This window comes from Heterodontus francisci, chromosome 17 (assembly GCF_036365525.1).
Source record: "Heterodontus francisci isolate sHetFra1 chromosome 17, sHetFra1.hap1, whole genome shotgun sequence".
Taxonomy (NCBI): Eukaryota; Metazoa; Chordata; class Chondrichthyes; order Heterodontiformes; family Heterodontidae; genus Heterodontus; species Heterodontus francisci.
In genome coordinates, this window is record NC_090387.1 from 26953757 (window position 1) to 26971409 (window position 17653).

Here is a 17653-nt window from a genome sequence, read left to right on the forward strand (position 1 = left end):
AGGCAGCTTGACGTTGATTGGTCCAGGCATTGCTCTGAGGAATGAACCAGTGAATGGCTGTAACTTATTTTGTTCCGCTGAAACAGGCGCAATGTGTAGACTGGGCACTTTTCTTACAGTTCCACATGCTATATGATTGGCCTTATTGGCAACCTCGTAAATAGGGCCAAGCCATTTGCTCACCATGCAAGCTTGATGCTGAAATAGGGCGAATCAAAGACATCCTGCGTGACAATAGCTACCCAGATCATATCATTTCTCGCTGTATATCGCACATACTTATTAAGAGGCCTAAGGCTGTCATTTGCGGCCCTGAAAAGTGCCCAGTCTACCTCAAATTACCCTGGAAGGGTAATGTATCCCAAAAATTTGAGCAACAGGTGAAGCTAGCTGTTTCATACTGCTACTATGCAGTAGCAACACATGTGGTGTTCACCACTAATAGGATGCTGCCGTCAAGCCAAAAAGACGTCCTGCCTATCATACAAATGAGTAATGTGATATATGAATTTCAATGCCAGTGTAATGCTAGGTATATAGGCCACATGTCCCAAAGACTGGCAGATCGTATCAAACAACATGTCCCTTCCACTGTTCGCAATGGACAAGCTACAGGCCATACCCAACCAGCTCATGTCGCAAAACTCAAAACACAGTGTCCAACATTAGATGTGATTCTGCAATTGGACAACATTTGCTAAATAATCTGCAGTGTGCTAAGAATTATGCTGACAACCAAATTCAGATTGTCAGTAGGGCTCACAGTGTGGCGAATTTGCACGTACTGGAAGCTACATATATTAATACACAGGGCCCTGTTCTTTGCAGACAGAAAGAAGATGTACACACATTGCGCCTGTTTGAGCGGAACAAAATAAGTGACAGCTGTTCGCTGGTTCATTCCACAGGGCAATGCCTTGACCAATCAACGTCAAGTTGCCCGGTTTAAATTTCCAACAAATCTTGGCAGTTAACTGTCAGTCATCGTAAACTGGTGCATTCTCCATGGCAACGCCTCTACCAATCAGAGTTCACTTGCCAACCGATCAGCACTTTATTCTCATGCAGTATAAGTTGTTGTTTTCCCTTACATTGGTTATTCTTGTGTATTGTCTTGATGAGAGCAAGACGAAAAGCTTCGACAACATGTTTCTATTTTCAACAATTTAAATATATGTTGTGATCTGTGGAGAAGTGGAACGAGAAAAAGACAGTACAGTCCTCCAGCCTCGGTCACAACAGTGCATGAGTGAATGCATGTGTGGGTTTGGTTGCGACTATTTCAGGAATTAATATTGCTCAATTAGTAATTAATCTTCTGTCTTAAACCTACAATAAAACCTGTTGCTGTGTGTTTATTTGACAAATAAATCACAAGTGGGTGAAAATTTGAGCAACAAAACCACTTGCTGCGGTCATTTGGGAGGTGAACAGTGAGAACCACACACCCACACAGCTTACCCCCTGGCCATAGCAATACAATACCAAGCCAATGCATACCCCTAAAAGGTAAATGCTCCACCTGTGGAGTTCAAAAACCACTGCAAACAAATTAGGTAAGGGACAGCATTAACATTAAAAATAGGCTTATGCAAATTCAAGATAGAAATCTAGTGGACTAGAAGAGCTATAAAAAGCAAAAATAGAGGTTTGTTTGCTGATAGTTGTTCCCCAGGGATCTGTACTGGGGGCTCATCTTTTCACCATATATATCAATGACTTAGAGGAAAGAATAGAGAGTTGTTTGCAGATGGCATTAAGTTAGGAGACACAGTAAGTTTTATGGATGGAGCAGGAAGTTACAAAGAGACACAGACAGACTAAGAGAGTGGGAAACAATTTGGTAGATGACATTCAATGTGGGAAAGGGCAAGGTCATCCACTTAGGATATGAGAAAGCCAAATTGGAATTTTTAATTAATGGTGAGAGATTCGGAGCTGTGGAGCAGCAAAAGGATTTAAGCATTTATGTACACAAAGCACTAAAAACGAGTGCATAGGTACAAAAGTAATCAAATACGCTAAGAGAATGTTGGCCTTTATTCTCAAGGAGATTGGAATTTAAAAGTGAGGGAGTGATACTTCAGTGTTGTATAGAACTTGGTCAGACTCTATTTGCAGTAGGTTTTCAATTTTGGGCATCAACCTGAGGAAAGATATATTGGATTGGCAGAGATACAGTAGAGCTTCACCTGAATAATACAAGAGCTAAAATGGTTTAATTATGAGGACATGATGCATAAACTTGGCTTGTATTCCCTTGAGTTTAGAAAGTTGAGGTGTGATTGAATGGAGGTGTTTAAAAGAATAAAAGGATTCAAAATAGTAGAAAGAGAGAAACTATTTCCTCTGGTGGGGGTATCCATATCAAAGGGGTATAATTTTAAAATTAGTACTAGGTCATTTAGGAGTGAAATCAGGAAGTATCTTTTCACACGAAGAGTAGTAGCAATCTGGAACTTGCTCCCCTAAAAGCCTGTGGTACTGGGTCAATTAACAAGATCAAGACTGAGATTGATTGACTTTTATTGGGCAAGGGTACTAAGGGATACAAAGCACAGGTAAGTAAATGGAGTTGAGATGCGGATCAGCCATAATCTAACTGCATGGCAGAACAGGCACAAGGGGCTGAATGGCCTACTTCTGTTCCAAAGTTCCTAAGTTCCTAGAAGTTGCAACACGGTAACTGGTTATTCAGCCCAGCCAGTCCATGTTGGCATTTATCTACATGTGAGCAAATAGCTCAAATCATCTTTACCCATCCTGTTCACTTATCCTCTGAATCCTTTTTCTTCATCCACTTCTCCAATCTGATCTTGAATATTGACATAATTTTTATACACTGAACAGAGAAAAGCCATTTCCGGTGGTTGGGAGTTGGTGATAAGGGACCGTTTTACGATGATCAGTGAGAGCGAGGTCAAGAGAAAGTTCTTTACATAGAGACTTGTTGAAACATTCCAATTATGTCAATTGTAGCCTCCTCAATTTGTGTAAGTGCGTGCCCAGAGGCATGGTCTCTAAATGAGGCATGGTGATTACATTTCTTCCTCGACTGCTGGCAGCTCTTGGGTACAATGATGCTGACATTGACATGCCCAATCTGAACTCCACTACAAAATCAACCCCTACCCTATGTGAATGACTGAAATGAGAAACATGTGTGGAATCTATACTTCATCAGAAAAGTGGATGAACTTATGAACTAGGAGCAGGAGTAGGCCATTTGGCCCCTCGAGCCTGCTATAAGATCATGGCTGATCTGTTTGTGGACTCAGCTCCACTTTCTTGCCTACTCCCGATACCCTTTTGGCTCCCTTCTTTGTCAAAAATCTGTCTACCTCTGCCTTAAAAACATTCAATAACCCTGCCTCCACCACTCTCCGGGGAAGAGTGTTACACAGACTCACAAATTTCTGAGAGAAAAAAATTCTCCTAATCTCTGTCCTAAATGGAAGAACCCTTATTTTTAAACTGTGCCCCCTAATTTTAGTCTCTATTACAAGGGGAAACATCCTTTCCACATCCACCCTGTCAAGTCCCCTCAGGATCTTATATGTTCCAATAAGATCACCTCTCATCCTTCTAAACTCCAATGAATACAGACCCAACCTGTCGAACCTTTCCTCATAAGATAACCCTCTCATCCCAGGAATCAGTTGAGTGAACCTTCTCTGAACTGCTTCTAATGCAATTATATCCTTTCTTAAGAAAGGAGACCAAAACTATCCACGATACTCTAGATGTGATGAAAACCACACTGGCCAAGAATGAGGCATATTAATTTCATCATATGCAACATTAATTTTAAACTCTTACTGGACTGAAAACATGGCTGCATTGCATTCTAAGAGACAGGTGCCTGGAGAAGACAATGGAACTGCTCCCTGGTTCAATTAACCCAAATGCATTTTCATCACCAGACATTAAATGTGTTGTCAGGCAACCCCCCCTCCCCCACCTGCCAAGACTGAGGCACACATGATTTCACCACATGACTGGAAAGACATTTGCAGAGTAACCGGCAGTTTTGGAACAATGGGGACTGAGTCATTGCTTCCCCAATGCACAGAAGTGGTCAGACCAGTTTTAGTCACATGACTAATGGGCCGTTACAGACATTGGAACTGAGAGAGTTTTAAATTGGAGAAAACAGTGTTTGAAAGTAGAAAGCCATGTGCTTCCAGTTGGAACAGAACCTCCTCTCCAGTCCTGCCTGCCTCCATATCTTTCCCATGGAATTGAATCTTGTGAAAACACGTGAATCTCAATGAGAGAAAAGTCTCCTACGTGAACAAAGTTTAAGAAGAACACTGGGCCCCAATGAACAGCAAGACGATTTACAATCAAGTGAGGTCGTAGCACAGTAAACAAGAAATTCTTTTGATATTGCCTCAAACCCCTCTCTACTATATTTTCATCTCCTCTTTTCTGTCCCTATTTGCATTTGTGTGTGGCATGTGTATGCTAGCATGGGTGCGTCATGAATCGGTGGGCTTTAATAAAATTTCACTTTTCTTCTTCAAACCTCAGAAAACCTGTGTGAATTGGTTTCTTTGTCTTATAATTGGAAAGCTGTGAACAAGGATTCACAAAGGGGTATCTCAAAACACAGCGTGTTTAAAATTAAGCCCTGTTACAATAAGACCAGGGAATGATCCCTAGACATCTTTCTCACCTAGTCGTAACAGTGTGAAAGTCAGCATTCCAGCCGCCTACTAAGGATGTCTACTAAGATTGAAAGAATCCACAAAACGTCGCCGGGCAAATTGTCCCGAAAAAAGAGCTAGTCACATGACTGGCCTGCTGGGCCAGGTTTGGTTTGAATTGTGTTCACAGAACAGGTTGAGATCAGACTGCAACTGAATTTGAAGAAAGACAGCATCTCCCTGTCTTCCTCTCTCTGTCTCTGTCATGAAAAGAAGAGACTGCAACTGGATTTCAAGAAGACAGAAAACCATTGAAACAAATTTGAAAGTATGTACTGGGCCCCAACGAGACGCCAAGAGTTAACTGCAACCAAAGCCTTTACATCGAACTCAAAAGACAGTAAATGAACTCCAGTTATTGCTTCAAACCTTTGCCCTTGATTCTTTTTCCTTTTCTGTCTCTATCTGCATGTGTGTTTATCGCGTATGCGTGCTAGCATGGTCACGTCGTGTATTTTTAGTAGTTTTAACAGAATTAGAGTTTTAAAGTCAATAAACTTGCACCTTTCTTGTTTAAATCTAAGAAAACCTATTTGGTTGATTTCTTTGTCATTACAATTGGAGAGCAGTGAACAAGGATTCACTGAGGGGAAGCTAAAAACAGTGTTTAAAAAATTAAACCCTGTTATGGTTAAACTAGGAAAAGGCTGAGAGGGAACCCCTAGACCCCTTTCTCACCTGGTCGTAACACCAGACGTGGTCTCATCAATGTCTTGTACAACTGTAGACATCTCTACTTTTATATTCCATTCCCTTTGCAATAAATGACAACATTGCATTTGCCTTCTTAATCTCTTGCTGTACCTACAGACTAACTTTTTGTGTTTTGTATACTAGGACATCCAGATCCCTCTGCATCTCAGAGTTCTGCAATCTCTCTCCATTTCAATTATATTTTGCTTTTCTGTTCTTCCGGTCAAAGTGGACAAGTTCACACTTTTCCACATTATACTACATCTGCCAAATCTTTGCCCACTCACTCATCCTATCTATATCCCTTTGCAGACTCTTTATGTCCTCTTCACAACTTACTCTCCTACTTATCTTTGTGTCATCAGCAAATTTAGCAACCATACATTAGGTCCCTTCATCCAAGTCATTGATATAAATTGTAAATAGTTGAGGCCCCAGCACTGATCCCTGTGGCACTCCACTGTTTACAGCTTGCCAACCCAAAAATGACCCATTTATGCTACTCTCTGTTTCCTGTTAGCTAACCAATCCTCTATCCATGCCAATATGTTACTCCTATACCATGGGCTCTTATTTCATTTAGTAACTGTTGATGTGGCACCTTGTCAAATGCCTTCTGGAAGTCTAAGTACAGTACATCAACAGGTTCCCCTTTATCCACGTTGCTTGTTAGTTCCGCAAAGAACTCTAATAAATTAGTCAAACATGATTTCCCTTTCACAAAACCATGTTGACTCTGCCTGATTGCATTGAGATCTTCTAAATGACCTGCTATAACCTCCTTAATAATAGATTCCATTATTTTCGCTATGACAGATGTTAAGCTGTAGTTTCCTGCTTTCTGTTTTCCTCCTTTCTTGAATAGTGGAGTTACGTTCACTATGGTTGGGACCTTTCCAGAATCTAGGGAATTTTGGAAAATTAAAACCAATGCATCCACTATCTCAGCAGCCACTACTTTTAAGACCCTAGACAGCACCTTCCAAACCTGCACCCTCTACCAGCTAGAAGGACAAGGGCAGCAAATGCATGGAAACGCCAACAACTGCAGGTTCCCCTCCAAGCCACACACCATCCTGACTTGGAACTATATCACCGTTCCTTCACTGTCACTGGGTCAAAATCCTGGAACTCCCTTCGTCATAGCACTGTGGGTGTACCTACCCCTCATGGACTGCAGCAGTTCAAGAAGGCAGCTCATCAACACCTTCTCAAGGGCAATTAGGGATGGGCAATAAATGCTGGCCTAGCCAGCAATGCCCACATCCCATGAACCAATATATATATAAAAAATGAAGTCCATCAGGACCTGGGGACTTGCCAGCATTTGGTTGTAATAATTTTCTCAGTCCTCTTTTCCTGGTAATGGTAATTGTTTTAAGTTCTTCCCTCCCTTTCATCTCTTGAATCACAATTATTTTTGGAATGTTATTTGTATCCTCTAGTGATGCAGAAAATCTCTAGAGGACCAACACTCACTTTACTTACTCTTTTCCCTTTTAAATACCTGTAGAAACTCTTACTATCGATTTTCATATTTCTAGCTAGCTTTCTCTTGTATGCTAATTTCTCTCTCATTATTCTTTTAGTCATTCTTTGCTGTTTTTTATATTCTGTCCAATCTTCTGACCTGTCACTACTTTTCGCTGAATTGTATGCTTTTTCTTTCAATTTGCTACTATCTTTGACTTCTTTAGTTAGCCACATTTGAACTGTTGAGACTTACGGAAATGGTTTATAAACATGAAGATTTTAAAATTATTGTTGAAACAAACAGCACAGAAAATCTATAGAAGATATAAGGCTGCGTGCTTTCTCATTTCCTTGGAGGTTCATGGCTCTCAGAAGCCAGAACTATAGAACTCTGATCCCATAGTAAAATACGTTGCTCACCTGTGCCAACAGTGTGAACATTGATCAGTTCTGTCCCTCCATTCTTGTTAGCATTTTATATTGTCTGTTGGAGTTTTGTGAGGAAAAACAAGAGAGTAAATAGTAAAGCCTGAACTGTTGTGGATATTTCTTCAGTATATAGTTCTATGGCATTTCTCTGCAATCCTGTATTCCATAGCACTGTGAAAGTATGTATCTCCAGTAAAAGAATAGGTGGGAGAGAGTAGGAGAATAATTCAACAGAGAACATAGGAGCATGAGTAGGCCATTCAGCTCTTCGAGCCTGCTTTGCCATTTGATAAGATAATGGCTGATCTGGTTGTGGTCTCATCTCCACTTTCCTCTCTGCCCCCATAACCCTTGACTCCCTTGTCTATCAAAAATCTATCTAACTCAGCCTTGACTTGCAAATGATTAACTCATTAATGGATATCTCTTGACTCGACTGGAACTGAGGTGTGAGGGGGCATTGTGATTCAACAACAGTTATTTCCCCTAGCCTGCAGAAGAGTCTCTTATGAGTAAACGACAGAGTGAATATTTGGAGGAGATTGGCTAGTGAGCTCTTCTATAACTACCACTGGTAGTTTGGAGATGGTAGTCACCGACAACAGGTAGATCTGGAAGGTTTTACTATCAACCATTTACAAAGGCCTTCTGGAATTTCAAATAATGTTGTTGAGTGTTGATAGGCAGTTCTCAAATTATAATTTTTCTCATTTTTGACCAGATTCTTCTAGCAGCAACCAAATACGTTGTTGGAAGGTTTATGGACAAGATCAGGACAGCATTCTTGAGATTCTTGGACATTTCCTTTTGTCATTGACACCTTCAGGTCTTTGAGGGTTACCATTCTGTACCTTGACAAGCTTATTTGTTGGTCTCAGGTTAGGAGTTACCTGAACAGTTTCAGAAAACTTCCATAAATAAAGGTCTACAGCAACTTGTACATATATTTTGAGCTGGAAAATTTCCAATGCACCTAACTTTAACTAGTTACTGGTTTCCTTTCCAGACCATGTGTTGTAACACCAGATCATAATAATGGAAAGATGATTATTAGTGAAATTCCCTGTCCCTCTTAGATCCAGACCGAAACATAAATCAGAGTTCAGTTTGTCACCTCTCTCAGGTAAGTGAACCATGCCTTACTCTATGCTCTGAGGAGTAAATGTATCAAAGCAGAACAGTCACAAGGTCACAAAGGTGAATATGCGGATAACATGCAGTGTAAAATTACTCAAATCATACAATAATACGATGAATAATAGCCTGCCCATAGCTGGTGAATTTGTTTGCCCTGCAGCAGTGTTGTTTCAACAGGATGTTAACTTCTTGTATGCAGCATTGAACCATAATCATTCATTGTTTCCCTGCAAGTTCACTTACACAGTATTCCAGATGTGGTTGTCACCAGAGACAAATGTAGTTTTAAAATTACCTTTCTTGGATTTACGTTATACCCCTTGCTATGCATTCCAACTTGGTCTGCTTTTTAATAGTCTGGAAACATTGTGCTATTGGTTTTAGCGGTCTGACTGCTAAAACCCCAAGATTTCTCGGCTGCTCCAATATCTCAAGTACATTCCCATCTAGCATTTAATTCACATCAACCTCCCAGTTGCCAAATCTCACAGTGTTACACTTTCCTGCATTAGATTACATATGCCTATTTCTTCGCCTTCTGAATGAGCTTGTTGAGATCATTTTGAATTTTTGCACATTGCTATTCATCATTTGCCACTGCTCCTACTTTGGTGTTGTACGCAAACTATGGACAGTCTCTTCCTCTAAATCATTTATAAACAGCACCAGTCTCAACACTGAATATTGTTGCACTCCAATGGTAATTGGCTGCCAACCAGAAATGTGCCCTGCACAGCTACTCTTTGTTGTCTACCAACCATTCATTAATCCATTTTAATACATTTCCATCTATCCCATGGGCTTGGACTGTATGTGAGACAGTATCTAATGCCTTCCTGAAATTCAGGAAGACAACATCAATTGTCTGTCCCCTATGTAGTAGGTCTGTCATCACCTCAAAGAAATCCACTACATTGGTCAAGCTTAACGTTCCACTTGCAATTCTATGTTGGTTGTCTCGAATTAACTCATGCCCCTCAAGATTCTCCCTTACTTACACTAACCCTCATAATAATTCCAAATACCTTCCCAACAGTGAAAGTAAGGTTTATAGATCTACTAACACTTTTATGGTTCTATCTGGAATTTGATGGTTTATCCCTCGCCTCCATAGAAAATAAGACAGTTAGTATTTTCTAATCCTTTGCAATTTGGCTGCAGTCCTCTGATCTCTAAAAATATCTCCAAGAAGACTCACAATCGTTTGAGCCAATTCCTTCAAAACCCTGGTTGGCTGTTGTCAGAGCAAGGAGCCTTATCTACTTCTTAATATGTCCTCCATTCTGATTTTTGAGTTTTTCAGTTTACATTCACATTTAAACTGTACCACCAATTCTGGCATTTCTCTCCCCATTTCTTTTGTAAAGACTGTTGAAAAGTAATGGTCAAATACGTCAGCAAATTCTATTTTTGGACAACACTTCTCATTGTCATTTTTTAGGAGGCCAATTCCTCTTTGCATTTCAAGTTTACCGCTGACATACCTGAAGAATGCTTTACTATTCTGCTTTATGTTTCCAGCTGTGTTTTTCTCATAATCTCTCTTTGTCGCCATTATCAGTTTCTTGGCATTCCTCAGCCTATCTTGATTGATATCCCTATCCTGCTCTTTTCCTGAAGATTTAAACATTTTGTCATTCTCCCTAATGCTTTTCACAAATGTTTTTAGTAAAAAGTTCCGCTTCATGAAGAAGTCATGAAGGGCTTGGCATTCACATTGAGCAGTGCCATTACCTACACCTAGCAAACAAGAAACAGTTTTCTTCCAATGCAGTTAAAGCAGATCACCAAAAATACAGTGATATGGTCCATGACGTGGGACATCATACAACAACACCAACTTATGTAGTGCCTTTAACATAATAAAGTGTCTCAAGGTGCTTTACAGGTGTATTATAAAACAAGATATGACACCGATCCGCAAAAGGAGATATTAGGTCAGATGACCAAAAGTTTGGTCAAAGAGGTAGGTTTTAAGCAGTGTCTTGAAGGAGGAAAGTGGGGTGGAGAGGCAGAGAGGTGTAGGGAGGGTATTCCAGAGCTTAGGGTCCAGGCAGCTGAAGGCGCAGCCACCAATGGTGGAACAATTAAAATCAGACATGCACAAGAGGCCAGAATTAGAGACATGCAGATATTTCGGAGGGTTGTGGGGCTGGAGGAGATTACAGAGGTAGGGAGGGGCAAGACAATGAAAACAAGGTTCAGAATTTTCTTAGCTGGGAGTTAAAGTAGGTCAGCGAGCACATGGGTGGTGGGAGAACGGGATTTTGTGTGAAAAAGACACAGGAGCAGAGTTTTGGAAGGCCTCAAGTTTATGGAGAGGAGAATGTGGGAGACCAGCCAGCAGTGCATTGCATTAATCAAGTCTAGAGGTAGAGAGGCAAGAATGAGGGTTTCGGCAGCAGATGAGCTGAGACAGGGGCGATGCCAGGTTACATTACAGAGGTGGAAATAGGCGGTCTTAGAGAAGGCATGAATATGAGGTCAGAAGCCCACCTTGGGGTCAAATATGATACCAAGATTGTGAACAGACTGGCTTAACCTCAGACTCTTGCTAGGGAGAGAGATGGAATTGGTAGTTATAGAACGGAGTTTGGAGCAGGGACCGAAAACAGTGGCTTCAATCTTCCCAATATTTAATTGGAGAAAAGTAAAAAAACTGGTCTACCTTACTTAAATGAGCTTGAATATCTATTATTATACAAAGCTTGGAAAGCTGAATCCACCAAGTAATTATCAGTCACTAAGTTTAAAGCTTACCAGAAACACATGATCAATGATGACACTAAATTGAAGAACTTAATGGTATCTGAGATGAATTAGAAGCAGCTTATTTTCACATGAAATAACTGTAAGTCAGGAAATGGAAGGGAGGGAGGAACTCAAGAAAATTACAACCACCAATGAAGTGGTAATGAGCAAACTGTTGGAGCTGCGGGCTGACAAGTCCTTGGGTCCTGATGGATTTCATCCTAGGGTCGTAGGACAAGTGGCTAGTGAGATAGTTGATGCGTTAGTTTTAATTTTCCAAAATTCCCTAGGTTTGGGGAAGGTTCCATTATCATGGAAAATAGCCAATGTAACTCCTTTATTCAAAAAGGGAGGGAGACGGAAAGCAGGAAACTATAGGCCAGTTAGCTTAGCATCTGTCATAGGGAAAATGTTAAAAGGTATTATTAAAGACATTATAGCAGGGCACTTAGAAAAATTCAAGGTAATCAGGCAGAGACAACATGGTTTTGTGAAAGGGAAATCATGATTAACCAATTTAACACATGAACACAAGAAATAGGACAGAAGTAGACCATGTGGCCCATCGAGCCTGCTCCGCCATTCAATACGATCATGACTGATCTTGGGCTTCAATTCCACTTTCCTGCCCGCTCCCCATATCCCTTGATTCCCTGTGAAACCAAAAATCTGTCTATCCCAGCCTTAAATGTATTCAACGATGGAGCATCCACAACTCTTTGAGTGGAGTAATTTATCCTCATCTCAGTCCTGAATGATTGGCCCCTTATCCTGAGACTGTGCCCCTGCGTTCTAGATTCCCCGACCAGCGGAAACAATCTCTCAGCTTCTATTTATTGGAGTTCTTTGAAGAAGTAGTATGTGCTGTGGATAAAGGGAAACTGGTGGATGTACTGTACTTAGATTTCCAGAAGGCATTTGATAAGGTGCCACATCAAAGATTCTTGCAGAAAATAAAAGCGCATGGTGTAGGGGATAACATATTGGCATGGATAGAAGATTGGCTAGATAACAGGAAACAGAGAGTAGGCATAAATGGGTCATTTTCTGGTTGACAAGATGTAATGAGTGGTGTGCCACAGGGATCTGTGCTGGGGCCTCAACTTTGTACAATTTATATAAATGACTTGGACAAAGGGACTGAAAATATGGTTGCTAAATTTGCTGATGACACAAAGATCGATAGGAAAGTAAGTTGTGAAGAGGACATAAAGAGGCTACAAAGGGATATAGATAGGTCAATTGAGTGGGCAAAGATCTGGCAAATGGAGTATAATGTGGGAAAATGTGAAATTGTCCATTTTGGCAGGAAGAATAAAAAAGCATATTATCTAAACGGTGAGAGATTGCAGAACTCTGAGATGCAGAGGGATCTGGGTGTCCTAGTGCATGAATTGCAAAAGGTTAGTATGCAGATACAGCAGATAATTAGGAAAGCTAATAGAATGTTATTTATTGTGAGGGGAATTGAATACAGAAGTAGGGGGGTTATGCTTCAGCTATACAGAGCATTGGTGGACTAATACCTGGAATGGGCAGACTGCCTTATGAGGAAAGGTTGGACAGGATAGGCTTGTATCTACTGGAATTTAGAAGAGTAAGAGGTGACTTCATTGAAACATATAAGATCCTGAGGGGTCTTGACAGGGTGGATGTGGAAAGGATGTTTCCTCTTGTGGGAGCATCGAGAACTAGGGGTCACTGGTTAAAAATAAGGGGTCACCCATTTAAGGCAGAGATGAGGAGAAACTTTTTCTCACAGAGGTTCGTGAGTCTATGGAACTCTCTTGCTCAAAAGGCGGTGGAAGCAGAATCTTTGAATATTTTTAAGGCAGAGGTATATAGATTCTTGATAAGCAAGGGGGTGAAAGGTTATCGGGGGTAGGAAGGAATGTGGAGTTGAGGTTACAATCAGATCAGCCATGATCTTGTTGAATGGCAGAGCAGGCTCGAGGGGCTGAGTGGCCTACTCCTGCTCCTAATTCATATGTTGGCAAAATCTATAGGTTCGCAAAGGAGAGCTCCTGAATGGACAGCACAGTATAAAATATTACTGCGTGTTAAATATGTTGGGCCTAAGCAGTTACACAAACTATTGCTGGTATATGGAAAGCTAGAAGATAATCCAATAGAATGGAAGAAACAACTATTTTTACATTGTGTTTTAAGTAAACAAACAGCCCAAGGTGCTTTACAGAGGGGCAGGGCAGAAAAAAGATAGAAGAGATAAAAGTAATATCTGTAATATTCAAAAAAGCTTAACCTTGCTGAATCCAATAGCCATCAAGGAATCTTCCTGTGGAGATAACGGGTAAAGTGTAGACAGCACCATTAATCTTATTGTAAGAACAATTTAAACAATCTTGCCATATGTTTTTGTAAATTCCAAGCGTGCTTTGGGTTAACTGCATGCTCTATAAACCAAATGTTTTTCTTGTAGTCAGTTTATTAAAAAGCAAATAAATCTAAATAATCTACAGTACTCATGTTACATGGATCTGAGAGAACCAAAGTATTACCAATAATAAAACTGTCAAGGTAATCATTAACTACAAGTCATTTTCTAGTGGCATTCAACATAGGGCGTCAAGACCAAGTGTAGCTTTCAAGTGAGGCAGATTTAGAGGCTCGGAGATAAACAGGCCAGAATTTGCAAACATAATTCATTCCCCATTTTAAAGTCATATATTCTTCCCCTATTTTTATGTAATTTTTAAATGTTATATTTATAGTTTAATAGCAAAATTTACTGCAATTTGAGAAGTACAGAAGTAAAGATATTGGAGTTGCTAAAGCATCACCTCTGGCAGGAATGTGAACAAAAGAATTTATAATGAAAGTGCACACACAAGATTCTCAATGTATTTTTGCAGATATATTGGCCCAGAATTTGCTGGAGAGGGGCATCTTGCAATGTGTGTCGTGCATTTGATTTTTTCCCACACCCTTCAACTTCAATTATTTTTGCACTGCAAATTGCGGGAGGTGCGAGTTGATGAAGGCATCTGGGACCTTGTCGGAAAACAGGACCAAAAGTCTATCACGTTAATCAATGAAATTTACAGATAAAGAAAGAAACAAAGTGACAACAGAGAAAGAAGTGTAGTAAACTAGAGTCAAACTAGATATTGAAAGAAAAACAGTGAGGGAAAGAGACGGAATGAAAAAGTTAGAAAAAAGAATGTAAATATTTAGATTTTTAAAATGTTCGGAAACAATTTATTACCCACAGGAATGAGACTTTGCAGTCTCAACTGTTCCCTTTCTGGACCCCGAAGGCTGTGTGGCACGTCAGGACCATTAACCACCCTATTAACAAATTCCTTACACTGTGAATTTTGGCTGTGACCATGGTAAATTACCCCTTTCAAGATAGTTGACCACACCATCCTCCTCCAATGTCTCCCCTCCATTGTCCAGTTGGGTGGAACTGCATTTGCCTTGTTCCATTCTTATCTATTGAATTGTAGCCAAAGAATCACCTACGATGGCTGTTCTTCCCACTCCTGCACAGTTATCCTGGAGGATCTATCCTTGGCCCCCTTCTATTTGTCATCTAAATGCTACCCCTCGGCAATACCATTCAAGCTGACAACACCAGGTTTCATATGTACGCTGACGACCCTCAGTTCTATCTCATCACCACCTCTTGACCCCTCCACTGTCTCCGATTTGTCACACTGCTTGTCTGACATCCAATATTGGATAAGCAGAAATTTCCTTCAACTAAATATTGGGAAGACTGAAGCCATTGCCTATGTGGTGAGCACCACAAACCCCATTCTCTGACTACCATTTTCATCCCGAGCAACTGTCTGTAGCTGAGTCATACCATTCGCAATCTTAGTGTTGAGAAACCCAATCACTTCATCATTAAGAATGCCTCCTTCCACCCCTGTAAAATCACCTGACTCTGACCCTGCCTGAGCTCCTCTGCTGCTGAAGCTCTCGAGCATGTCTTTGTTACCTCTAGACTTGACTATTCCAATTCTCTTCTGTCCAGTCTTCCATTGTACATAAATTTGTGCTCATCCAAAACTCCACTGCTCCTGTCCAAACTCGCACAAAGTCCCATTCACCCATCACCCCTGCGCTTGCTGATCTATATTGGCTCCCAGTCAATTTCAAAATCCTCCATCTTTGTTTTCAAGTCCATCCATGGTCATGCCCCTCCCTATATCTGTAACTCCTCGAGCCCTACAAGCCTTCATGATCGCTGCAATCTTCCATTTCAGACCTATTGTGCACCCAGTTTGGATTGGTCCATCATTAATGGCCGTGCTCTCATGCCTTGGTCCCAAGTTCTGGAATTCCCTCCTGAAACCTCTCTGCCTCTCCTTCCTCCTTTAAGATAGTGCTTAAAACTTACCTCTTTGAGCAAGGTTTCTGTCATCTGGTCTGATTTCTCCTTTCATGGTTCAGTGTCAAAAAACATTTTTATTGATAATGCTCTTGCCCTGGGACATTTTGCCATGGTAAAGGCACTATATAAATGCAAGTTAGTTGTGAAATAGCAGCTCTAACTTTCTGCAGTGAGTTTCATTTATATTTACAGCACAAATCCAGCAATTTCTTGACACCACTGGAGGTTATAGTGAGATCCCCTTTATGCAAGACTAATCGTTCAACAATTTGTGGCGATTCACATATCTGTACATATATATATTATATATATATATTTTTAAATTGACATTATACTTTTAAAAGGCCAACATTTTGTTATTGAAAAACTCAACACAAACGTTTAACAACTTTTGTTCTTGATCATTATTCCTAATAACAGTTATTTTGCTTTCATATGAACTTAAGAGTAGACCATACATCTCCTTGAGCCTGCTCTGCCATTCAGTACCATCATGGCTGATCTTCTACATCAACTCTACTTCACTGCCTGCTCCCAATATCCCCTTGATTCCCTGAGAAATCAAAAATCTACTAATTTCAGTCTTAAGTCTGAGCATCCACAATCCTCTCCAAAGCAAGTGCACACAGTACTCCAGGTATGCTCTCACCAAAGCCCTGTACAATTTTTAAAATTCTTTTTGTGGGTGTCACTGACAAGACCAGCATTTATTGCCCATTCTTTGAACCGGGTGGCTTGCTAGACCACTTAAGAGTCAACCACATTGCTGTGGGTCTGGAGTTATAAGGATGGCAGATTGCTTTCCCGAAAGGACATTAGTGAACCAGATGGGTTTTTACAACAATCGACAATGGCTTCATGGTCACCATTAGACGAGCTGTTAATTCCAGATTTTCTTTTAATTGATTCAAATTTCATCATCTGCCATGGTGGGATTCGAACCCATGCCCACAAAGCTCTGGGCTCTGGATTACTAGTCCAGTGACATTAGCACTATGCCACCACCTCCCCCCAGCAAAACTTCCTTATTGTTGTACTCCAAACCTCTTGCAGTACCAGCATGTTAACTTTGTGTTCCGTATACAAGTACACCCAATTAATTCTGAACATCAAAATTTAAAAGTTTCAAGCCTTTTAAAAAATATTCTACTTTCCTATTCTTACTATCAAAGTGGATAACCTCATACTTTTGCACATTATATTCCATCTGCCACCTTATTGCCCACTCACTTAACCTGTCTCTATTACTTTGCAGCCTCTTTGTGTCCTCCTCACTACTTTTCATCACAGTAAATATGTTGGCATGTTGATTCTGCATCATAATTGAAATTTATGTCAAAATAAATATGGGAATTTTTCACCAGCAAAGAGGGAAGGAGAGAGATAGGGTGGTACTATCCCATCTCTTTTGTAATATGAGGATGTGTGTGATGACACTTTGCAGCAAAATTACATTTCAAACATTATATATGAAAAGGACAATACTATAAATTTCTGTTGATGTCCCTAAAAAGTCCAAAATACATATAATGATCAGCAGAATATATATACATTATTTGATTTCCTATGCCATTGCTCCCAAAATACCATTGCGCTCCATTCCGCTAGGAAGTGTTTCGTGAATAGCAATTGGGCAATTGGATGAAAAACCAGGGGACTCTGCTTCTGCAATCTGAAAGGACTCTATAATGCTACATAACACATAACGTCATAAAACAGAAGCGATGCTAATTCAGATCAGAAGGTGGCAATCACTGTGCTCAGTAAATTGGAGCTCCAATATGTTACACTAGAATAACCTGTTAATTCTTCACATTGAGAGTTACCAATTTCAGCTCTTGCGCTCCTTAGAACAGAGAAGGTGAAGAGGAGATTTAATTGAGACATTTAAAATCATGAAGGGTTTAAATAAAGAGAAACTATTTCCAGTGACTGGAGGATCAATATCCAGAGGCCATATGTAAGGTGATTGATAATAGAATCAGAGGTGACATGAGGTAATTTTTTTTTTACGTAACATGGGGTTCGGATTTGGAATGCAATTCCTGATAGGCTGGTGGATACAGATTCAATAGTAGCCTTCAAAAGGGAATTGGAT